Source organism: Rousettus aegyptiacus, unplaced genomic scaffold (genome assembly GCF_014176215.1).
Source record: "Rousettus aegyptiacus isolate mRouAeg1 unplaced genomic scaffold, mRouAeg1.p scaffold_m13_p_13, whole genome shotgun sequence".
In the NCBI taxonomy this organism is placed as follows: domain Eukaryota; kingdom Metazoa; phylum Chordata; class Mammalia; order Chiroptera; family Pteropodidae; genus Rousettus; species Rousettus aegyptiacus.
The window spans coordinates 14,059,900-14,086,391 of record NW_023416288.1 but is presented as its reverse complement, the minus strand read 5'-3'; positions in this window follow the sequence as shown (position 1 = coordinate 14,086,391).

Here is a 26,492-nt window from a genome sequence, read left to right as displayed (position 1 = left end):
CCAAGGTTATCCCAGAATGGAATACAGATGGTTACAAAATAATCTAACTGAATAACAAGTATATGAAACAATCTCATTGTTGTGGATTGAGAAAAAAGATGCTCACCTAAGTAATTTTGGAAATAAGTAGAGACTGTAAGACTAGAGACAAAGGGAAAGTACATAAGTATTATACTATAGACGATCAAATCTTTTCCCTCAGTGAGGGTAGAGATTACCAATTCTGAAACCACTATAATATATATGTCATTTCTATAATTAAGTAAATGGATGGCAGATGGTGAGAGCCAGGTTTCTCAATGTGGGAATAGAAGGTTACAAATAAGCAAGGATGAAGGATAGGATGATCCATGTAATGTTGGAGTAAAGTTGGAGACATGAATATAAACTCATGTTTAACTTAATATACAGATATATACACGCAGAAAGAGTTACAGATATATCTAAGCACATGGGTTAGGAAGGAAGACACAATGATGAAGGTATGTCAATGGTACATGGGAGCCAAAGAAATGAGCTCTTCATAATCAAAGATGGAACACTTTGCTATAAAAAGTACTATAGTTACTATTAGATTATAACTCAAAGTATAAAATAAGTATCTATGAGTCCATGCTAATAAATTATTGAACAAATAAATAAATGAGGAAAAATAATTTATGTACATAAATCCAAATAATTTATGTATATACTTTACCCTTGAGGAGCTGGAGGATAACTCCCTACTCCTTAAGTGTGGACTGTACAGTGACTTTCTTCCAAAGATTATATTGTGGAAAATAAAGGAAAAATTAATTTCACTGTAGAGAAAACTGACAAACAATACCTCAACCAGATGACTGAGGTTTAATATAAACAGTGGAACATCTCATTGACAATTTAGTACTCCCCCCTTAACCATGGGATACATTCCAAAACCTCCATGAAAACCTGAAATCAGGGATAGTACTAAACCTTATATATGCCATGCTTTTCCTAGACATACATACCTATGATAAAGCTTAATTTTATATTAGGCACAGTAAGAGATTAAAAACAACAATAACAAAATAGAACAACTATAGCAATATACTGTAATAAAAGTTATGTAAATGTGCTCTCTCTCTCAAAATATCTGATTTGCTATACTCATCTTTCATTCTAAGAAAACATTTTCAGATATCTTTTTGAAATATCCTAATTGCCAGTATCACTACTCTTGTACTTTGGAGCCATTAAGTAAAATAAGAGTTACTGAGCACAAACACTGCGATGCTGCTGGAGATGATCTTATAACTACTAAGTGACTAGCAGGCAAATAGTGTAGATGGCATGGATATGCTGAACAAAGGGATAACTCACATCTTTGGTGAAATGGAGCAGGATTAAATGAGATTTCTTCATGCTACTCAGAACAGTGCACAATTTAAAACTTATGCACTTATTTCCAAAATTTTCCATTTAATATTTTCAAATTATGGTTGATGGCAGGTAACTAAAACCATGAAAAGTGAAACCATGGATAAGAAGGACTACTATGTCGACCCCTGATATGATGTGATGAGAATGGCCTTTACATCCATGGTCTTCCTCCTGAAAAACCCATAATAAGAGAAAAACATCAGACAAAACCCATTAAGAAAGATTCTACAAAATGCCTGACTAGTAATTCTCAAAACTTTCAAGGTCTTCAAAAGCAAGGAAAGCCTAAGAAATAGTCATAGCCAAGAGGGCCTGAGAAGATGTGATGACTAAATGTAATGTGATACCCTAGATGAGATCCTGGGACAGAAAAAGTACACGAGATAAAGAGTAAGGAAATCTGAATAAACTATGGACTTTAGTTAATAATAATCTACAATCCTGGTTCACTAATCTTGAGAGATATAGCATACTATCTTAAGACGTTATAAATAAGGGAAACTGGATGTGTGGTATATGAGAATTTTCTCTATGGCTTTGCAAGTTTTCTATAAACCTAAAACTATTCTAAACTTTAAAAAGTATTAATAATTTTGGATATAAACCCTTATTCAATGTATGGTTTGCAAATATTTTCTCCCATTCTGCAGGTTTCCTTTTCATTTTGTTGACTGTTTCTTTTGCTGTGCAGAAGTTTTTTAGTTTGATGTATTCCCACATACTGATTTTTGTCTTTATTGCTTATGGTTTTGATGTCATATCCCAAAAAGTCATTGCTAAAACCAAAGTCAAGGAGCTTCCTTATGTTTTTGTCTAGTTTTATAATATAAGGTCTTAAATATTTAAGCTACATGAAGAACTCATACAACTCAATAACAAAAAACAAGTAACACAATTATAAAATGGATAGAGAACCTGAATAAACCTTTTTCCAGAGGATATACAGATGGCCAACACACATATGAAAAGATACTCAACATTGCTAATCATAAAGAAAATAGAAATCAAAACTACAGTGAAAAATCACCTCACACACATTAGAATGGCTATCATTAAGAAGATAAGAGATAAGTGTTGGTGAGGATGTGGAGAAAAAGGAACACTTGTGTACTGTTGATAGAAATGTAAATTGGTGCAGCCACTACTGAAAACAATATGGAGGATCCTCAAAAAATTAAAAATAGAACCATCATATGATCCAGTAATCCTACTTTTGGGTATATATCCCCCCAAAATAAAACAAGATTATCAAAAAGATATCTGTTCTCCTATGTTCATTGTAGCATTATTCACAATAGCGAAGATATAAAAAGAACCTAATTATCCATCAACAGATGAACAGGAAAAGATGTGGTATATACACACACACATACATACACAATGGAATATTATTCAGCCATGAGAAAGAATGAAATTCCACCATTTGTAACAACATGTATGAAACTTGAGAGCATTATGCTCAGTGAGATAAGCTAGTCAGAGAAAGACAAATACCGTATGATATCACTTAATATACTGAATATAAAAAACCTGAAGTCATAGAAACCAAGAGTAGAATGGCAGTGACCAGGGGCCAGGGGTGGGGGAATTGAGATCTTAGTCAAAAGGTACAAGCTTGCAACTAGAAGATGAATAAGTTCTGAAGAGCTAATATACAGCCTAGTGATTATAGTCAACAATACTGTATTATACTTCAAAGTTGCTAAGAGACTAGATCTTAAATGTTCTCATGCAAAAATAAATAATAATTATGAATAATAATAATCATCACATTGCAATACATAAATGTATTAAATCAACATGTTGCACATCTTAAATTTACATAATGTCAGATGTTAATTATATCTCAATTAAAAATGAATTAATAAAATGCACATAATATTGAAGTTTTCCCTGTAGCTAACATAGATTTTTCTCTACAAATTTTAATAATTTCTTTCTAGAATTCAAATTTTAACCCAAATTAAATATAATTAGTGAGCATTTTAACTTCATTTTTCCAAAGCTAAATTTTGACTATAAATCCAAAAACCTTTCTAGTATACATATGCAAAAATACATATATAGACATACATACATTCATTTTTTTACTGCTCTTGCACTTTGTTACTTTTATTTGGATCTTCCAAATTCGTATTAGGTGAATCATCTTTGGAAGCCAATAGCTCTCCTTCACTAATAAACCCTAAATGAAAATCACACAGAAGCATTCACCACACACACACACACACACACACACACACACACTACAGTTCTTTTAATTCATAAACTCTTGACAAATTTCTTTTTATCACCAGCCTACTTCATTATGAAACAGTAAAGTGTGGTGTTCTGATTCTATTTCTTTAAATAAAGCTGAAAATAGAATTGGAGTGTAGAGGCTTGAATTTTAATAGATTTATCATTTTGACAATATTATTTGATGTGGATTCCAGAACTCCACGCAAACCTTTATATAAAATATTCTCTGTGAAAAGAAAAATGTATTACTTCAGTTTTAGAGTTTTCAAATTGAACTTAATGTGTGAAGCTTTTACACCTTCCCGTATCACTTCCTACTGATGTTGCTGCAACATCAATAAAAAATCCCTGTAGTGTTTCAATACGATCCTATTTTTTATAAAGGGTTCATCTTCCATGTGAAAATGTCATCTCTAAAGTTTGTTCTACTTTTTTCAAGTCACATAATGTCTCTCAGCATTTCACTTCAGAGATTCCAAAAGAGAGGTAAGAGGAGTTGACTTTTCCAAGGCTGACTCCCCGTAGGCTGGTCTTCCTGAGATTGCGTTGACTGCCTGCAGAGCACGACCAAACGGCAACTCAAATTACTCTGCAGAAAAGAGATACAAACAAATACTAGAAAATTCAATTTTGTGAGAATGCTGAGGCAGTGTTAAATCAGAGTTGGAAGCCAGGAATATTCCCACAACTGCAAGACATGAACCCTGGTCCCTGATCGTATGAGAGGGCTTGTGTTTTCCTAACCAAAAATACTAATGTGCCGATGGCCAAAGTCCTATCACATCATACAACTCTGACTACAATACGCAGCCTTAAATCCAAGTCAACGATGGTGCTGCTTCAGCCTGGGACCCTCTCCCAGTCTGAAATCTAACTGCCTTATATTCCTGTGTGCTTCTCAGAGTGCCTTTTCAGGGCGAACTAAAAATCTTCTAATCTTATGTCACACATTTCTCATTACAAATTCTTGGGTCATTTGTCTTCATTTGTTTGCCAGTTTGATGTAGAAAACAAAACAACTTCTCCCCAAACCTAACCATAGCCTTTGAGAAGGGAACCAAGGTACCAAACATCAAAAACATATCCAAAGGAGATTAAGAAAGTAGTCTTCCTGGATAGCATTAATCGATGGAAGGATCTGAATTATAAGTTATTAATTTGTCTCTTACCTCTTGTGTTGACTCTACCATGAACTAGAAACCAAAGATAACATTCTGTTCTTATTATTAAAGGACTTGGAAGGAGTTTCCCCTCTTATAAGGCTGGATAGTAACTTGTAAATAAATAAGCCAAATATAATGAAATTGATGGTGTTCCCAACCCTAATTTATGTAGGATAAAATAAAATACTGGGAGGTGGGAATGGGGGCTTCTTTTGACTGACAAAAGAATGGGCATTATTAAACTGACTGCTTAATACCTAAGGTATAGTTTATATCAAGTTATGGCCCAGAAATTCCTAGAAATGGAGACAAAGAAGCTTTAAAACTGTGGCCTCTCCCTACGAGATTAAGCTCATAAGGTGATTGGTCCATCAAAGCAGCCCCTGAGGGGTCACTAGCCAGGGGCCTCTGATTTGCAGAAGCATTGCCTATCCAAATGTGGATATACCCTAACCCAGTTCAAGCACTACAGATAAAGTTCTATTTATCATTGGAATATGTAGATATCATCAAAAAAACAAACAAACAACAAAACAAAAAACCAAAAACCACCACAACAAAACACTCTTCATGACCTGGAAACACAATAGTCTAGTTCTGGTATAAGATCTATTACCATGCTCATTGTTAGCCATAGAATACAGCACGCAGGAGAAACTTACTCTAAAATCCTATCAGTCTGCATTACATTCTTTTGGGATAAAGAAGAAGTTCCATGCAAGCATCCTTTTCTAATCTTTAAATGCAATTGAATCTCCTGGGTCAAAGCAGCCTGGCCCAAAACTTTGACCTATTGTAGATCTGTCTCTTATTCTGGGCACCTTTCAAAATCTGCAGTTTGCTCAGCAAATAATTGAAAGAGCATCTCCACATATGAAATATGTCAACTTTAATATTCAAAGAAGCCCACCAATTGTGATTCTTTCTTTGTGTGGAGCAGTAGAAACTAGAACTCCTTTCCTACATTTAAGAAGCTATCCTGACGTTTCAATCCTTAGAAACTTCACTAATGTGGCCAACCCCTAAAATTTTATATCCTATCCTCTGACTTAGATAGTTCTTACTGAGGCATCTAGGTACTTGAGTATTACTGGTCAACAAATACGATTAGCAAATTGTCATACAGGTAATAGACCATAGTGAGGTTCTATAGGATGGCCAAGGCTCTGCAAACTTTCATAACTATATTATGACGAAAATAAGGAGTACTATATAGTTGTATAAAGCTGTCTGGGTCTGTATTGATTTGTTACAATAAAGAAGCCATTACAAACTATAACTGTGATTTGATATACATTCTACAGCATATATGTGGCTTTTTGAAGCAACAAACAGGAGGCTTAAATATGGATTTTTTACATCACCATCTCTGCATCTTACTGAAATTAGGGAATTCAATTATGATGCATCTTCCACCATATTTTTTATCTCCACTTTATAGAGAATAACCAAAGCAAAACTTTTCAAGATTTATAGTGCTCTATTCACCCATGTATTTCTTAATGCCTTGGTAAAGGACATGTCCTCCAGACATTCCTAGATATGTAGTTAGGGACCGACTGAACTCCCTAACACATAATTTTGTGTAAATATGTCTTCTCTAATATTTCTATCTCATTAATCCTTAGGTCCTTCTTCTAAAATATACAAAAGGAGTTTTTGCATCTCACCTCACTCTACTATAGGCAACAATTGTGCCCAATCTTCGATAAACTAACCTAGTTCACCTAATCCCACTCTAAGTTGCTAGATCCAACAAATCCTGAGTTCCGGTAAATATTCTCATACTGATAAACTCAACCTGATACAACCCTATATTTCATACTGTTTGGTCTTTGGTCCAAGACCATTTTAATCTATACATGCCCTCAAAGTTTCCATATGTGCTCCCAAATTACAATAGAGTTTGCAGGAATCTACAACTCCTTTGGTATGTATGCTATCTTTTCTAGGAGCAGGCTTTGCAGTTATCCTTATGAGATGCAATGGTATCAACTACTTGCTATTGGCATAGCTAGGAATTAAATTTTAAAAATTAATAAATAATTTTTCAATAAATTTAATTAACATTTGACTAAAATTATATTAAAGTAAGATTAATATTTTAGAAACAAATAATAAGGAAAACGAAAAGCCTTGATTGGGGAGAATAGTGATAGTGTAGACAAATGTAGACTTTGAGAGAAAGTATTATTTTTAAACCTGATTTTTAAAAAAATTTAAAGATAATTACAAAAGATACTATCTGTAGCACATAAACTAGTTTAAGTAAGGAAAAGTTCATCTAACATAGCAGAAGGTAGAAAAGAAGATGAAAGCAAGTTAAAGAAGCACATGGTAAGTAAACAAACAAAAAACCTGGTCAAAATAAATTCATGTATGTAAGTATAAAGATAAATATAAATGGACTGACATTAGCTATGGGAGTCCAAAAATCATTAGAGTGGAAAATTCTTTAGTCGCTGAATTAATGAATTCTATTATTTTCTAACCTCTCTACTGGGAGTTTCTTGAAATAAAAACACAACATTTCACTTGAATTATGTCAGCTAAAAGGGAGGGCTATGTGCTATGCATATCAAGGCCAAGTTCAATATAAATAACATAAAGATAAGTTGCAATATTTTGGGTTAGGTTTGTCTAGAGAAACATTTTGGAAAAAATTTTAAAAATTACAAACTGTTCATCAAATGCTCATTATCCCCTTCCCAATTAGTGGCAGCCAATATAATTCATAACTAAATTATTAAATTGAAATGCTATTTCATGGCACTTGCTATATAAATTTTGAGTATTATACTGATTTGATGACAATATTACCAAATAATAATTTTCCTAGATCCAGTTACAAGTTATTTTTTTAAACAATCCAACCATTCTTCATCCTTCATATCTCCCTTGTAGTTGGTTGTCTGTGTTTTGATGTTTTTACACATATAGACATTAGCTTCTTTGCCCATTAAATGTTTTGTTCCTTGGAGTCATAAAATGTATTTTTTTTCTTTTAGTGCAGAGGTTTATTCATAATGGGTGCCTTTTTACTGTTTCTAGAGGTAAATAATAACACTCCCACCAACACCGGTGGTGGGGTATCCAATGGAGAGCCTCATGGCTCTGTATGGCTTTACTTCATCTAAGCAAGTATCACCATCACAATGATTTACTTAACTTGCCTCTATGTGAGATTACACACTCTGGGAATGAGCATACATTAAAAATCCTAAATAATGGCAGCGAATTTGCCTAGAAATTATGCATGAAGGTTATATAATGTTTTGGCATGCCTCAAATTCATCATATAGGTTCGGATACCTTTTCACAATAATTTACTTAGAAAAATACATTCAAATTTTCACATCCTCAGATAATGCAATTCATGTCAAGAAAAGGATTACTAATTCCCTTAATAATTCATTCTATACTCAACTCTAGAGAATGCAGAAGTCTAAAAGAAGGTATCATTTTGCAATAAATGTCAAAAACATGTTTTATCTAAACAGCTCAACATACAGTACTGACAAAATTTAGTTAGAGATAATTTATACCCTTCAGTGGCCAAAGTAATCTATGGGTTTCTTCAAATTACTTTTGTCTATAAAATACACTCAATTTGCTTTACCAGATGAAGCATGAATTTAAAGGAGTATTTCATAAATCTCTGTCACTGAAGATTAAAGTAATCTTTAATTTACAAATATCACTACCAGCCTATGAGCTTTACGTTGCTAGGGTTTGAAAATTCAGTTAGACAACATAAAGCTGATTTTCAACTTCATCTGCTAGTAAAGGCAAGAGTTCTAATAAAATAAAAAGAGATAAGCCATTATTAAATGTCCCTAAAGATCTCATATGTGCCTTAATATGGTTCTAAACTCTTATTTGTCTGAACAGAATTGTTTTAATAGAGCACCAGGGATGAGGCATTTAAGGTGTGTCCACAGTTATCTGTCATAGTAATTCCACTTGGTAAATTTCACACAATATTTACACCTGCTGTATAAGGTCAAGGAGTTGCATAAGGTTCTCCAGCTCTTGTTAGAAAACACATTTTAGTGGTAGATTCTCTTATTTAAAATGAATGTTTCAAAACTATGTACCAATCACAAGCCCATTGTAAAATACAATAAACTCTATACTAATGTATACTTTAAATTTCTAACAGACTCATATCTACCCATATCAAAAACTTCCATTTCAAAAACAAATGCATATATATGACATCTATGGAACTCTGACATCTCTTTAAATAATTAACAACATATCTGAATACTAATTAACTATGTGGCATTGTGCTAAGCAATTTACATATATCACATATAATTTTCATAACAACCTTTTAAAGTAGTTCATTAGTCCCTTCCCTTAGACACAAAGAAGTTAAATCACCAAAGACATACAAGTCTCAAGTACATTTTTCTTAATAGACTTCAGTTTTTAGAGAAGTTTAAGGTTTACAGAAAACTTGTGCAGAAAGTACAGAGAATTCCCATAAACCCTCTTTTCCCCCTCGCTGCCTCCCCTGTACACAGTGTCCTCTGTTATTAACGTCTTGCTATTATGGTACATTTGCTACAGTTGATTGTAACTTATCACTAACTAAAATCCATAGGTTACATTCGGGCTCACTGTTTGTGTGTACAGTTCCATGGCTTTTGACAAATGCATCATGTCATGTATCTGCCATTATAGTACCATACAGAATAGTGCCCTAAAAATCTCCTGTGCTCTATCTGTTGATCCCTCCTTCCTTCCTGCCAAATCCCTGGCAATCACGGATTATTTTACTGCCTTTATAGCTGTGCTTTTGCCAGAATTTCTAAAGTTAGAGTCATACAGTATATATCCTTTGCAGACTGGTTTCTTTCACTTAGGAATATGCATTTAAATTTCCTCCATGTATTTTCATGACTTAATAGCTCATTTCTTTTTATCACTGAATAATATTCCTTGGCTTGGATGCAATAGAGTTCATTTATTCATTCACCTACTAAAGGACATTTTGGTTCCTTCCAAATGAGGCAATAATGGATAAAGCTGCTATAAATATTTATACATAGGTTTTTGTGTGGACACGTTTTTAATTTGTTTAAGTTAATACCCAGCAGGTCTGTAATAGTTTCCAAGGGCTATGTAACAAAGTACCACAAACTGGGTAGCTAAGAACAGAAATTTATTGTCTCACAGTTGTAGATGCTACAAGTCTGAAATCAAGATGTCAGCAGGGTAGGTTCCTTCTGAGAGCAATAAGGGAGAATCTGTCCCATGCTCCTCTCCTAGCATCTGGTCCTTTGCTGGCAATCTTTGGTGTTTCCTGGCTTGTAGACATATTACTCTAATCTCTGCTTTCTTCATGTGATATTTCCTACTTTGTTATCACTTCATCTTTATTCTGTGCATATTTCTCTCTGTGTCCAAATTTTCCCTTTTAATAAGGACACCAGTCATATGGGGTTAGGGTCCACCTAAGTGACTTCATTTTAACTTGACAACTTCAATAAAAACCTATTTCCTAACAAGGTCACATTCTGAAGTAGCTGGGGTTAGAATTTCAAGATATGTTTCTGGCGCAATACAAATCAATCTACAATAAGCGCAATGCTAGATGTGTGGTACGACTATGCTTAGCCTCAGAAAAACTGCCAAACTGTCTAAGTGACTATACCATTTTGCATTCTTACTAGCAATGAATAAGAGCTCCAGTTGCTTCACATGTTCACCAGAATTTAGTGTGGTCAATGTCTTGAATTTTAGTCATTCTAATAGGTATACAGTGGTAACTTACTATTGTTTTAATTTGCAATTCCCTGGTAAAAGATGACATCGATCATCTTTTTATATGCTTATTTGCCATCTGTATACCTTCTTTGCTGAGTTGTCTGTTCACATCATTTGCTCATTTTTAAATTGGGTTTTTCATTTTCTGATTGAGTTTTTAAGTGTTTCTTATGTATTTTGGAGATAAGTCTTTTATTAGATATGTGTTTTTTACGAAGATATTCTCCAAGTTTGTGGCTTGTATTTTCATTCCCTTCACAGTGTCTTCACAGAGAAGAAGGTTTTAACTTTAATGAAGTTCAACCATTATTTTTCTTTCTCGGATCAAGATTTTGGTTTGTATATAAGAAGTCATCACTAAACCCAAGGTCACCTAGATTTTCTCCTATGTTATCATCTCAGAGTTTCATACTTTTGTGTTTTACATTTAGGTCAATGACTCATTTTTAGTAAACTTTTGTCAAAAGTACAAGATTATTTTTCACAAGATTATATATCCAGATGCCCAGTAGTTCCAGCACCATTTTTTGAAGATTATCCTTTCTCCATCAAGTTTTTTGTTTGTTTGTTTTTCAGTCAGGAACGGGTGCTAGAATTTTCTCATTGCCTTAGGTCTTTTGTCAAAGATAAGTTAGCTAATCTTCATGGTTTACTTCTGGGTTCTCTATTCTGTTCCATTGACCTATTTATCCATTCTTTCACCAATACCATGCAATCTTGTTTACTACGGCTCTACAGTTAAGTTTTGAAGTGAGATAGTATCAGTCCTTTGACTTTACTCATTTTCAGTATTGTTTTAGCTATTCTGAGTCTTTTGTATTTCCATATAAACTCTTAAATCAGTTTGTTATTACCCAGAAAATAATCTGCTAGGATTTTAATGAGATTGAATTTAATCTTTAACTTTAGGAAAAACTGACATCTTAACAATACCGAACCTTCCTATCCATGAATACAGAATATATCTCCATTTCTTTAGATCTTCTTTGATTTCCTTTATCAAAATTTTCTAGTTATTCTCATGTAGATCTGGTATGAATTTTGTTAAATATACCAAAGTATTTCATTTTTTTGAAACAAATAATGTGGTTTTTAATTTCCATATAAAATTTGGTCTTTCTCATTTTAAATACAGTTTTTGCTTCTGGTATATAGAAAAGCAATTGATATTTACAAAATTTTTTATTTAAGTATAGTTGGTAAACAGTATTATATTAGTTATATTAGTCTCATGTGTGCATAAAGAGATACATATATACATTTGTATGTATATTTTTAATATCTTACTATGTATATTAACCTTGTATCTTGAAACTTTTCTACAATCTCTTATTAGCTCCAGGAGTCGTTTTGTTAATTCTTTGGTATTTTCTATATAAATAATAAAGTCATCTATGTACGAAAGCAATTTATTCTTTCCAAACCTGTGTACTTTGTATTGTAGTTCCTTTCCTTGTCTTATAGTATTAGCTAGGACTTTCAGTACAATGTTGCATAGGAGTAGTGAGACAGGACATCTTGCCTTGTTCCTGTTGTAGGGAAAATGTTTCTAGTTTCTCATCGTTAAGTATGATATTAGCTGTAGTTTTTTGTAAATATTTTTATCAAGTTGAAAAGTTCTGCTGTCTTCCTAGTTTGTTGAGAGTTTTTGTCATGAATAGGTATTAAATTTTTTTCAAATACTTTTTCTGCATCTATTAATATGATTATATGATTATTCTCATTTAGTTTGTTGATGTAATGAATTACATTAATTGATTTTGGAACGGTGAACCAGCCTTGCATACCTAGGATAAATTCCACTTGGTCATGGTGTATGATTTTTTTATACATCGTTGGATTTGATTTGCTAATATTTTGTTGGGGATGTCTGCTCATAAGATTAAGAGATGTAGTTTTTGTTCTTTATAATGTACTTGGTGTTGATACTGGAGCATTTTGAAATCACAGTGTGATTCCAGAACCCATGTTCTTAACTACTACATTCTATTCTCTGAATGGGTTGAGTTTCAACATTTGAGCTTCTATCATGAATGAGGCATCACTAGATGTTTTTGAACATAATTCACATTTTTTATTAATCAAATAGGAGAAAAGATAATCCTGGAATAAGAAAATTTGTCTCACTTATAAAAGGAGTATAATAGTGACCCCTTATGAGGTGTTTGTGAGTAGTAAACTCTGCAGTGAATGATAAACACTTAACAAAGTACTTAAGCATTTCACAAACATAATTTGGTCTTGAAGTGACAGTCACATCAAAATTGATTTTTTATGCTCTAAACCAATATTTATACTATTATTATATTTTTCTGCTGAGATAATGCATTAGTTCTTCAAAATCAGTCTCTCCAAAATTAAATCTCTATTTCCATTCCTAAAACCTATTCTCTTCCATATTTCCTGTCTCCTTTGATAGTTTCAAAGCTGATCTAGACACTAAACTATAAAATGTGGAATTATCTTTTTAATTTCTCCTTTAAAGCAACTGATCAAAGGGCACTTTGTTCTTAAATCCTCTAGACTCCTACTCATCCCCTCTATTGTGATGCTATTTATGTTCTCCATACTTCTTCCCTTAACTATGGAAAAAGCTTCCTAGAGCATCTTAATTCTTTCACACAATCTACTTTACACCCTTTTGCCAAACCACATTTCGGACGAAGGTCAACACTGTGCTTAAATTCACCTCATTACCTATTTTATTATAGCATTCAATAATGTTAGCAAGCTACACAGAGTAGTCACATATCTAGCTACCTTACCTTCACACCTTCTATTCAAGCCAAATTATAGTAGCTACCTTTCTCTGAGTACACATTACAAATATGTACTCCATGTATTTATTCATGCTATTTGTTTTATACAGAACGTCTTAGTTGTCTCACTTCCAAAATATCTGGTTTATCCATAAAACCCTCTCATGAGGGTTTTATACATTAATACAGCTCTTTGCTCTATGCTTCCACATATTTTTTTTGAACAACTGATAGAGCATTTCATAACCTGCTTTACAAGTTTATGTGCCCACCTTCCTGCTACACATGAGTTCCTCAAGATTAAGAATTTTATATAATTGATCGTTTTATCCACAGTGCTTAGCATAGTGCTTGATATACTGCTGATATTCAACAAATCTTGTTGAATTAAATACAAGAATATTTTAAATAATACTCCTAAATTTTGCTTTCCTATTTTTAAAGTGAGTTAAGACTTAAAACTTCAAAGTTACCATTACAAATTGTGATTTATAAAAGAGAAATACAACATAAAATATTTTAAAATGTAATAATAAAAAATAATATTTGCTCACACAGATAAGTACACGCGTGGGCCCTTTAAGAGGAATGCCTGGGATTTCAGTCACCCTCGGTATCACTCAGCCACAATCTCCACTGCTTTTCACAGCCAGAAGTTGTGATAACATAGTAGTATTGCAAAAACTATGCATGGTGGCAGATGAGTACTGGATTTATCACGGTGAGCACTTCAAAAGTTATATAAATCTCTAATCACTGTGTTATACATATAAAATTAATATTGTATGTTAACTATATCAGAAAAAATAAAAATATAAAAATTAAAAAATAGTAGATGATCACTTTCTTATGAGGCAAAATATATACATGTATTTCAATCAATAAATATATATCTTTTAATGTAAACATAAATACTATATAAGAGGTTCTACTTCACTATATTGAAATTTAGAAGATGTCTATTTAGATTAATTAAAATGAGATTATAATAACAAAGCACAGAAATCTTTCATCAGTACATATTTTTAGTAATTTACTCATGTAAAATTGTCATGGATTAAAGAATTGAAGCTTCCAGAGCAATCATATAACAATACAGTAATATACTTTCTCAAATTCCACCACATAGAATCACCAAAATAAACTATTTAACCTTGCAGATCAGGGTACAGTAGAGGAACTTTACACAGTCATATTCCTTTGTAGAGGCAGAGCGGGACCATGCACTATTCTTATTGAAGTTTCAATGTGAGGCATAAGTATCTACCTTAAGATCAAGCAAATTTTTTTACCCATGAACCTACTTCTGACCTCCTCTCTAGCTGTTCATCAGAAGAAAGGAATAAGATATTATAGAGTAGAAGTAAACTAACTGTGCCCAACCTGCAGCCTATTATGTTAATCAGTGAGCCGAGACTGGTTTTTATTTTTTAAAAGGTTGTTTTAAAAAGGAAGAAGAATATGAGACATAGACTATTTATGGCCCACTAAACATGGAATATTTACTATATATCCCTACAGAAAAAAGTTTATCAACTCTTTTACTTTAGGATAGTGCAGTCTAACAGGATTTTCTGTGATAATGGAAATGTTCTATATTCTTTCTGTCTAATACAGTAGTCACGAACCTCAGGTAGCTCTTAAGTACTTGAAGTGTAGCTAGAGCAACTGAGGAAATGTATATTAATTTAATTTTAATCCAGATTCAAATAGCCATATCAATCTGGTGGCTACCATATTGGACGGCACATCTCTAGAGCACCATTTGTCCTATTCCGATGATTCGAAACTTTCAAATGCTAAGAACGGTGGATGGAATAGAAGCCACGCTGTTTTTACCTTTTCAGTAGTTACTCAAGTAACCCAACTCCTCCAAAAACATTTTCTTTTCCTTCCATTTTCTGTCTTCTATCATTCCATATTACCCATTTCCTTCCAATGTGTCTTCAACCACCTTGCTAGCCCATTCTCCTCATGTTTAAAGTGGAAAAGCAGAACACAAGGATAGTCTAAAATCATACTGCAGGGGGGAGATGTATTTCTACAAAACTAAGTCAAAACTAAATCATTGCCTTTAAAAGAGTATGGTAGATGAAGTTTAAATATTTTGGGTACTTGGTTGAATGACACGGATCTCTCAGACACATTATGAAATGACCTATAGATCCAGCCACCATGCATAATATAATTTCTGTGGTAATTTCTATTTTAAGTTCTAAACACCTGACTTAAAACCTTGCCACAAACTTTATGACAAATTAGGAATAAACTGTGTATAGTTTAACAATAGAAATTACTTACAAGTTATTCAGTACTATGAGTCATAGAAAATATTTTCTTGGAAACTATGGAAATTTTTCACCAACTTCATTTATGACGAAAATACTCTGTATTTAGAACTAGCTAGCACTATGGTACTTGTTTGCCCTTGACAATCACCTCTATCCCAAAGGCATTTTCATTTCACCACAATGACACTTCCAAAATCAAATACATTCTCCTTAGCCTAACAAGTAAAAATAGCTTATCGTGAAAAAAAAAATTGGAATACAATATCACCTTTAAAACATTTTCCAAAGCGGCATTATTCTTAATATGTTATTTTATTAACCATGCAGTTCAGGACAGGATTCTCTGTATAATGTATATGCATTATTTCTTAGAACTTAGAATTATAGTTCCAGTTTGCTGATTCCAAATCAACTAAATCAGGAAGTGAAAAATAGCTTTTGTGCTAAAGCAATTGTTTCTGTTAGAGTTTCTTTTTAACTGTAAGGTAGCCTACTTTCAACGTATCTCTTTGTTAGGCAAAAATATAAAATGTTGAGAATATCATTCAATCATTTTTTAAGTAACTGTTGAATGTTCTCTTTAGAAAGTTTCAAAGGTAAATGGCTACGTCTAGAGTATATGATATGCAACATCGTAAAATACCAAAAGATTTTTATTTGTCAAAACTAGTTAGTAAAGGAAAAGTACAGTTTCTATGAGAGAGAGAGAGATGAAGAAAAGAAGGAAGACTTGTTCCTTCACCTCTTTTGAATGAGAGTTTTTCATGCAATTCAATTGTATGGGAAAATGAAGTTTGTGCTTTTCTGAATGTTTGGAAACTCCAGGGTCCTCTTCATTAGAAAGACAATGTGCCCAGACAGTTGAATGACTTTTCAACTTTTTCAAGGTATTTTATCATCATTAATATTCAGAGAAATTGTCCAAAAAAAAAATTCTTAACAAAAGAACGTATTAAAAACTCAATTAAAAACCTTCTGTCAGATTCTAAAAAATACTAATCACTGGCAAATTATTGGGAAAAACTTTTTACATAGACATACCAATTATAATTTTAGGTTTAAATTTTTCTTGAGGAACCTAAAGGCCTTCAAAGTTCCTGTGGTATTATATAACTTACCAATTATGATGTTTAATTAAACTGTATTTTAATTTGGACAAAGAGAGAGTTAGAAGAATTTTTATTCTTGTTTTGCATATGTTCAGAACAAAGAAATTCCAAGCAAAATACTTCATTTAATATTCTCTCACAGATTTAGTTCCACAAAAATGAGAAATTCAAATGAATTATAAGTAGCATTTAAGGCATAATAATCGAATGAGAAAGCAGTAACTATTTTGGCTGGACAGATGGCAAATCTAAATGCTTTGAGATTAAGTAGAGAATTAAAAAGGGACTTAGAGATCAAATAGTCTGTTTTTAACCAGGATTTTGATTCCTTCCACTGCATTTCATATACAGTTTCAGTTCCAATATTTTAGTTAACAGGGAGTTCTCTACCTCCCCAGCCAGTAAACTCTACCTTAGAAAGAATTTAAATGTAAGAAACATCTTTTTGATAAAGATATAAATCTACTCACAATATCCCCCTTTTTTTCCTCTCTTTAAATTCTAGTTTGGCTTTTTCGGGTGCCAATAGTAATTCAAAGAATTAACCCAAATCCCAAAATGGAGTGCCATATAGGTTTACTCTAAGATATGAGTCCACCATGAAAATGATGGGTTCTGAGGATTTAGGAGACAAACAGGGTCCATTTTGTGGCAGATTAACACAGTAAAGATTATGAAAACACTTGGAATGGAAAAACTCCCTTCTGTGTCTAATTTTAGTCTTGACTTTGATTCACACTTGCAAAATTTTTTGAGGAAATTATTTTCTCCCCTCACACTATGTTGTCATAAGGATTTTGTAAAAAGTTTAAAATATTTTGATAAATACTATAGAACCATCAACATTACCGTTATTTATGTTATGTATGTTATAGTGGTAGTAGTGGTGATGTACTTACTTTTTCATAAGGATTTTCATGAAAATAAATCTAGATTGATCAAAATGTCATATTGGGAGAATAAAAAACCAGGGCCAGTGTTTCTTAAATCATAATGTACACGAGAATCATTTTGGACTTTCTTTGTACATGTTCCCAATGATTCTCATTCATTAATTTGTATTCTACATTTTATTCCCAGATGAAATATAATGGACCACACTTTGAAAACCACGGGTTTGGCACTCAAATAAAAGAGACTAACTCTAACATAAAATGTGAACATTTTAATGATGAAATCATATTTTATAAACATTGGAAATAGAGAAATAATTTGAGAAACATAATTAACTGAAGATTTCTTGAAAAAAATAAATTTATGTGTATGGATAAATATGAATACATAGAAATATAAGGCTGTCTACATATTTACAGGTAATAGTAATACATAAGGAGATAAAATGTCCTTTTTATTATCTTAATGTTTGATGGGAATTTGAGAAAGCAACTACACAAGCAATTAGGAGCAGCATCCAAAAGAGGAATGACAGCATCACTCAGCCTAATGTTAGCTCACTTACTTAAATAACGTCTCCTTAGTGATAGGACAGATCTGCTCAAAGTCCCTTTAAAACAAAAGCAATCTATATGTCTAAAAAATTCACTTTGGCTAAGTTAAAAGTAGAGCATTAGAGTAGTAGTATTTGGAAAGAATTTATATCAAAGACTAGGTTGAATAGCAATAGGTACCTCTAATATTTGCTATCTATGTTAACTTAGACAGTTGCTGAGCTTCTAAAAGACTCAATTTTCTCTCTCGTAAAAAGGAAATCGTAATCTCTCTCCCCTTCTGCTTCAAGATGTCGTTGTGTGCATCAAATGAAAATAAATGAAAAGGTACTTCTGAATCTATAAACACTACCACATGGATGGTACATGGGTAAAATCAGAGTCTTAGTGTATATGTAACCTGCTTCTTCAAATGCCAAAATCAGTCAAATCCATGGAAAGGCAACGGCTTCAAGAAGAAATAATGACAGGTTCTGCAGACATTTCTGTGAGAGAGGTGAAAATCATTGAAAAGTATGATTTATATGTAAACATTCACCGTCTGATGAGTTTCATAGTGATTTCTAAAGTACGTTTAATGAGTATGTCATCATAATCATAATTGACTCTGGGAAAAACACTGGGACACATTGCCTACTAAATTCTGAAATGCATCCCAACCATTTTCCATTATTATGAGGTTCTCATCATTCTTAGTTCATAGAACTGAGTCCCAGTAATACTTGTCATCAAGATGGCTTTAAAAGTTCTCAGCTTGATTAAACTTTAGACAGGCTTATTCTTGACTCTAGACCCTTGCTCTTCCTTTTCTAGAAACATTTACCTTAAAAACTTTTAATTGTAAATTCTTTCTCTACTCTTTTGAGAGGCAATATTTTTTAGAAAAGCTTACTTTCAGATTTACAAGCCAGGATTGTCTTTCTCCAGGATCTGGGTGCTATCCCTCTGATTATAAGCATCAAAGAAGATAGTACCCTTATCTCCAAATCTCTTTGGGAGAATAGGAGCCTAAATTCGGTGGATGCCTTACTCCAAGTTGTAAAACTGCTTCCTATCACAAAGATACAAGAAAATTTACTTATTTTTGTTTGTTTTCTTTTGTTTTGAACAAAGGCAACTAGCAAACACAGATGGCCTGTGTTTCCCCTCTCACACAAGTGCTTAAAAATTTTCTCACCCTTTGTTTCCATGGAATTGAGATTGGACTTTAGTCTTCTTCTCTATTGCTGTAAATAAAATCTTGAATAAAATTTTCCTTACCTGTTTAATTTTGTTCAGTGCAATTTTTGCTTTGACACTCATGAACTTGTTTAAGATAGAAAAAAATATTTCTTCTAATTTGCAATCATGAAAAGGCATACTAGAAGGAATAGCATTTGATGAAGACAATACAAACAGAAACTATCTTTTACGTAAAAGCTGTCAGCATATAAATTAGCATGAGGGTTAGAATGATTAATTTAATCAAGGCCTCAATATACTTAATCTTGAGCAAGGAAAGGTTTTTTGCAAATTGAAACACTGTACAACAGAACCAGTACTGTCTTTTCCAGATTGCCAAAATTCACTCAACACATGGCTTATATGTGGAGTTTTGGCAAGTATGAAGGAATGCTAAAGAAAGTATTGCCATCTGGTAAAAGAGAAAAAGGTGATGGGATACAGACATTTTCAATTTTTTTATGAGATTTTATGTATTCTGTTAGACAAAACTAAACATATCCAGATAGAAAAATCTTCTAGACTTTTATTTTAATAAATTTAAATAAGAAGGAATTTATTCATTTATTATATTCTTAACCACCCTTCCATTATTATTTTTTAATTAAGTTTTTTGGAGTAACATTGGTTAATATAATTATATAATTTTCAGGTGTACATTATAATTTGACATCTGTATATTCTACTGTGTGTTAACCACCCAAAGTCTGGTTTCCTTCATCTACCAGATATTTGATCCCCTTTACCCACTTCACCTTCCCCTTACCCCCTATATTTGACCCCCTTTACTCCATCTACCTCCTCCCTCCTCCATCACCCCTTACCTTCTGGTAACCACTAGTCTATAGTTCATGTCCATGAGTCCCTGTTTGTTTGTCCTGTTCATTTGATGCTTTTAGGTTTATATCCCACATATAAGTGATATCATTTGATTTTTGACTTTTTCTTTCTGGCTTATTCTGTCCTTGTTCTGCTCGTCTAGATGTTTTTTCAGTTCCTAAAATTGTTGATATGACTCATTTCTGAATTCACGGAGTTTTTTCGGAGATTTCGTCCTGAAATCTCTGCCATTTAAATTGCATGTTTCTATGTCTGTGGGCTTATTTTCTGGAGATTTTTCTCTTTTTTTCTGAGATGCCTTGTCACCTTGGTTGTTCATGTATAATGGACTATTTCTCCACCTGAGCATTAATAGAAATGTATTCAGCTTTTTTTTTTTCCAGAAAGATTATATAAAAGTCTCTCTTTAACCTGCTGCAAAGAAGGTGCTTTTCTTTTGGTTTACAGTAGGTGGCATCTAAGCCTCTTGGATCCCTGCTTTATATAAAGCCTTTAAAATGCCTTTTTGTTTTCTTATAGATATTTAGTCATGCTCGCTACCCTCAGTTTCAGTCCCTGTCAGTGTCAGCAACAGTTTTGGTAGTACTTGCTCAGATTCCCCTGGGGCTCTGTGGTGTTTGGTCAGCTGCGTGGAACTCACAGCTCTCTCAGGCAGGACTGTTCAGGGAAGTCATCACTCCTTCTCCTCTTCCCCTCCTCCTACATAGAGCTCCAGCAGCTGCGAGAAGCAGCTTCTTTATTTCTCCCAGGCCACCACCCGACACCCAGGATTCTGACCTATGGTAGCTCTTACATGCATATCCCAGGCTCAGATGTTCTGGTGTACAGTTTGGGTATCTTTTGTGGAGTTTTAGATATTTAGCTTATTGTTGTTTCAAGGAAAGAGGTCTGGGGCCCTCTCTCTCTCAACCATGTTTCTGAAAACAAAATCTCATTATTATTTTTAATAAATGATATTTCCATGTGATATGTTAATGAAAACATGATCTGGTATATGTACTCATCTGTGTAAGCACAGAGTAGAACTGTATTCATATATTGTGTCGCCTTTCCATTACTGTAATTTTACACAGTTCTTCAATGAATGTGCTCATGTATTACATGCCTGATGAGTTTTAACTAAGCCTAAATATAAACTTCAAGCGAGTTAAAAATTATGTATAAAGCATATACTTTTGTTAACGCAGTGCCAAACTATACAATCTAATTACTAAGCCATGTCCACTTGAAAATCATTTAATTTTTCCCGCTTTTGTTGTGTCTAACTGGTAGGGAGGGTCATATTTTACAGTTGAAGACTATATGTGATTAATATCCATAAGATGTGACTGAATTAAAAACAATAATTCTTTTATTTACCATAGATATCTCTTAAGTCTTAATTGTTGATTTATTAGTTAATATAGAAAATCCTTGTTAATGATCTGATGTAGCTCTGAGGAATGCTGAATGAATAAGAGATTCTTATTCTGTAAAAATAATTTTCCTAACTGCATATGACTGATCCAAGACAAAGTGGAGTGGTCATTGGAAACTAGTGGTTCGATTTCTCTCAGCCACACAGTCACACATGACATACACACAGAAAATTATGTATTAGAAATTACTCATTTCCATGAAAATTCTGATCATTGGCCCTCTTAAGATGTAGGGAAAATCCAGAAAAAGATAATATTCCCTAGAACTTAATTTTTAAGAACGCATGGAGCATATTTTTTGATAGAACATTTCTCAGTTCATCTTTTCTAAATTAATCTGTATTTTGCTTGGATTTTTCTTGCTCTATATCACTCAAGGCTTACACTTAGGGCTTACTTTGCTGCTCAGATAATTGTTTCTGGAAAGAAGATTGTTAATGGTTCTGGTGGCATAAATTCTCTAGAATTAAACCTCTGATCTCAATTACATTAGTCTCCTTTTGCTCATTTAAAAATCACTGTCCTTCACAGCCTTTACAGAAGGATTCCCTATTTTAAATGTGTTATTTAGGAAAGTAATAGATTCAATTTCATGAGACAATCAATCCTTATAGAGGAAGAAGGAAGCAAAACAATATTCACTGAAGCCTACTAGGTACCACATATTGTCCTAGGTATTTCAAATACAATATTTACTCTAATTCCAACAACTACCATAAGAAGAGTCTATCATTTCCATGCTATAGATGAACAAAAAAAAAAAAAAAAAAAAAAACCAAGAAGAAACTGAGGCTCATAGATGTTAGGTAACTTGCTCAGAGACCAATTGCCAGTTAATAATAAAACAAAGATTTGAAACATGACTTCAAATCGATGTTTTTTTAACCCCAGAAACAAGTTGCATCTACAAAGTAATTGTATTTATAATAAAAACAGCAAGGTCGAAAGCATTTTGTATTAAGTATGCTTGGATGCAAACTGTAATAAGTTCAGGTGGAAATTCTTTTTATATATCAAATAATGTATGCCCACATTTCTCAAACTGCATAATTGTGTTCTGGTATGTCACATCAAATTCACCAAGTACTATGGAATATTTTAAAATTTTAAGGGGAACAGTGATACTTCACATCTGTCAGATTACTGAAAAGTACTAGCTTGAGGTAGTAGTTTTTGCTAAAAGGAATAGATTGCGCTAAATTCCTTTTAATGGCATATCTTTGCATAGCTGGATTTTCAGTGATTACTATGATCAAAAGCAAGTACCAAGCAAAAAACAATGCATAATAGGTAAAATGATGGTCCTGGTAGTGTTTAGTCTCGATCCAAAATCTGATAAGTTGTACAGTACTCAATAGATGCACACATCCCACTACTAACTGTGCTCATCTAAAAATTAAATATCTCCTTTGTAATTTATGTGTATTATTTTCTTCAAACATCTAATTGTTAGGACATAAGTACTTACTGAGTTACTTAGACTTCGCTACATAATAAGTGGAACTCTAAGTATTTCTTTTGGTTTTATGACATAGTGACAACATGACTGAGACACTAAGAACCCCATGAAACAAGAAGGTTTAAGAATGTCAGCAAACATTTAGCATCCTCTCCACTGCAGTAAAGAGGATTTAGGATTTGTACATATAGTTAATTTAATCGTGCAAGTAATCTAAAAATAAAGATTTCTCAAATCATGCTCCTTCGATCTATTGCACTTTAGAGCTAAAGTCAAAGTAATCTCAGAAAAGATTGTATTTCAAAGGAATATTTATTTCAAAGCATTTCTCAATATGAGTATATGGAGAAGCCTTTTGAGGCTGTGTGACTGGCAAATTTATCTTCTAACCTGATCACTGCCATCAGTGTTATCCAGTGTAAGGGAAAGAAAGAACATAATTCCAAATTCTAGTTCTATAATTTATTAACAAAACTATTCAAAAATGTGTCATGCTGTCCTCACCTGCAAATTGAATAGCATTCAGTAAGAAACTCTGCTTCACATGGTTCTGTTTTGAGGATTAAAAACAATATGAACCAAAACTGGTTCCAGGCACAAAGGAGATGCTTAATAAACATTATTGTCTCCATCCTGAGTCTACCCTCCCAAAGCAGAGAGGCTCAATAATCAATACTTAAACTTTATAACCAAAAAATCACTAACATTCCCTTCTATTTTTATTCTATCCTGAATATGCACTATACATAAGAGCCCCTATCTGAGCCTCCCAAGGCTTTATTCATGATTCGGTCAAGGTTCACATTGATTCTATTTGGGCCATTTGTACCATCTTCCAACCAACACTCCATTCTCAGTCTATTTCATTATCTATCTGCCTATAAATACAAAACTAATATAACGTAACATAAATCCAAATATATCATCTACCTCTACTCAAGTCTTCAGTGGTTTCCTATTATCTACAGAATAAAGTCAAAAGTGCTTAGTACAGCCATCAAGGCCCTCCATCACAGAACCAAACTCCTATTTTAAGTCTGAGGGTTAAGAGCAGATTCCAGAATGAAACTTCCTTAAATCAGAGCTCTGTGAATTTAAGCAAACTAGTTATTTTCTCCATGATCAATTTCTTCATCCTAAAATAGGAAATATAATAGAACCTACCTGAAATGGTGGCTGTGGAGAGTAAACGAGTAAAGTATTTATGAACAGTGCTTGGCACAAGGTAAGTACTGTTTAAGTGTTAAATTATTTCTATTACTACTCAAACACTCTTAACATCAACAAACGACATTATATTATACTTTCTTATTTTTTTATTATTTATTATTATTTATGCCTGCAGCACCTGGTCTTCCTAGGTGCTCTCCTATCCAAGCACTAACCAAGCCTGACTCTGCTTAGCTTCTGAGATCAGACATCTGGCTTGTTCCAGGTGGCATGGCCAAAGACCATGGATCCTGGCTCCACCAGGGCATGAACCCTGGACCTTCTGCTTGTAAAGCAGATGGGCTAAGCACTATACTATGGAACCACATCCACATTATACTTTCTTTAAAAAACCATACATTGTTGGATATCTGTGACTTTTCTTATGTTATCCCTATATTTAAATTCCCTTTCTAAGCTTGTCTCTAGCCAAAATCTTTGCAAATTCTATTAGTCTATCGAAAGCCTCTCTGTGAATCTTTCCCAGACTTAATTATTTTGTCTCTTATGAAAATTAAATTTCTACCATTAATTTTGCTGATAATTTTCTACCCTGTATAGCTATCTATTTATTTTTTTCATAGCCCTGATCACAATTTATAAGACAATATTTCTTTGTTGGCTAATCTACTTGGGGTCTATTATTAAAATTCCAGAAATCCGTGTGGGTGTTTTGTTTACCTTGCACACACAGAGTAGAGTATCCAGTATATCGATGATGCACAATTTCATGAGGAGTGAATGATAAATGAATGTATATCTACTACTCAAATATAGATTTACCTTTCATCTTATATATACTATAAACAGTTCCTTCCACTGGTGGACTTTCCCTATGATGGTCCAAATATCTTTTCGATAACATCCTTTTTGGTTATAAAATTATATCAAGAGAATTTTATTCTCTTAATATTATCCAGAGAAATATGGCTTCAATTTGTTTAATTTTTATATAAAATGTAGAGTGAAATAAGACACAATACCTATTTGCTTTATTCATTTTATTATGATTAATATAATATCGAATTAAAGTCGCTAAATCTAATTTATATCTATAGCTTATTTAAATATCTGTATATAATGCAGACAGCCAGATACCTTTGTAAAATCTTTAAGAAAATGTGTGTTACTACAGATATTTTGTTCAAAAATATTTCTTTTGTTTTGACTATAGCCCCCATGTGTTTTTTCCATGATACAAATGTGCAAGGATATTATTGGATATTTTTTTAAGTTTGCAGAGGAATTATAATGGGTGAGCCAGGTAATGTGAGCAATTACTTAAGTATAAAAATAAACACAAAATTCAGTAATCTGGGGGAGTGTCAGTGTAATGAGAAAGGAGGACACAGAGTGGACAAAAGTTATTGGTGATTTTTTAGTTGTTCAGCTGTGTGATGGGTTCAGGGAGGTCATTACATTTTCTTCTTTCACCACACCTATATATTATTTACATTTAAATACATGTTAAATATATTTTAATAGATAAAACTTAAACCATTGTGTAACATTAAAAAAGAAACAAAAGAAGAGGGGGGAAGGAGAAGAATTAAATGAATTAAAGCTACATAAAGCAAAAAAAGAATTTTCTAGACTCTTTTTTATACAGTAAAATCGGCATGTGGACAAGCCAAAGGCCTAACATTACTTATATCTTATTTATTTATGCCTATTGTTATTATCTATTTATGAGAATTAATGATGAATTTGGCATTTGTGACTGTAACAAAATTTCCTTTTAAAATAAATGTATTTATGTAAAAATGTAAAACCTTGTGCGTTTTTCTAAACTGATAGGATTTGAGGCCTAATTGTGCTTTTAGCAATTTTTATAAGATAATATGGAAAAAACTTTATGTGAGGAATTGCTGTTGTGTGGGATTTTCTGTTACCTGTAACCAAACCTGATTCAATTACTACACAATCACAAGGGAACATTGTTTTAATCATTTTTTTAGAGCTTTATAAATCTAATAGCAAGATAGAGATACATATTCCTCTAAATTCTTACTTATGATGCAGTTATATGACTTCCAAAAATACAATACTTTGAGATTTCATTTATTTATATTTGTAATATATTATCAACTGCTTGAATTAAAATGAGGTAATTACTTTATATTTTATACAGTATATATTAGAAGTAGTATTTGACTAC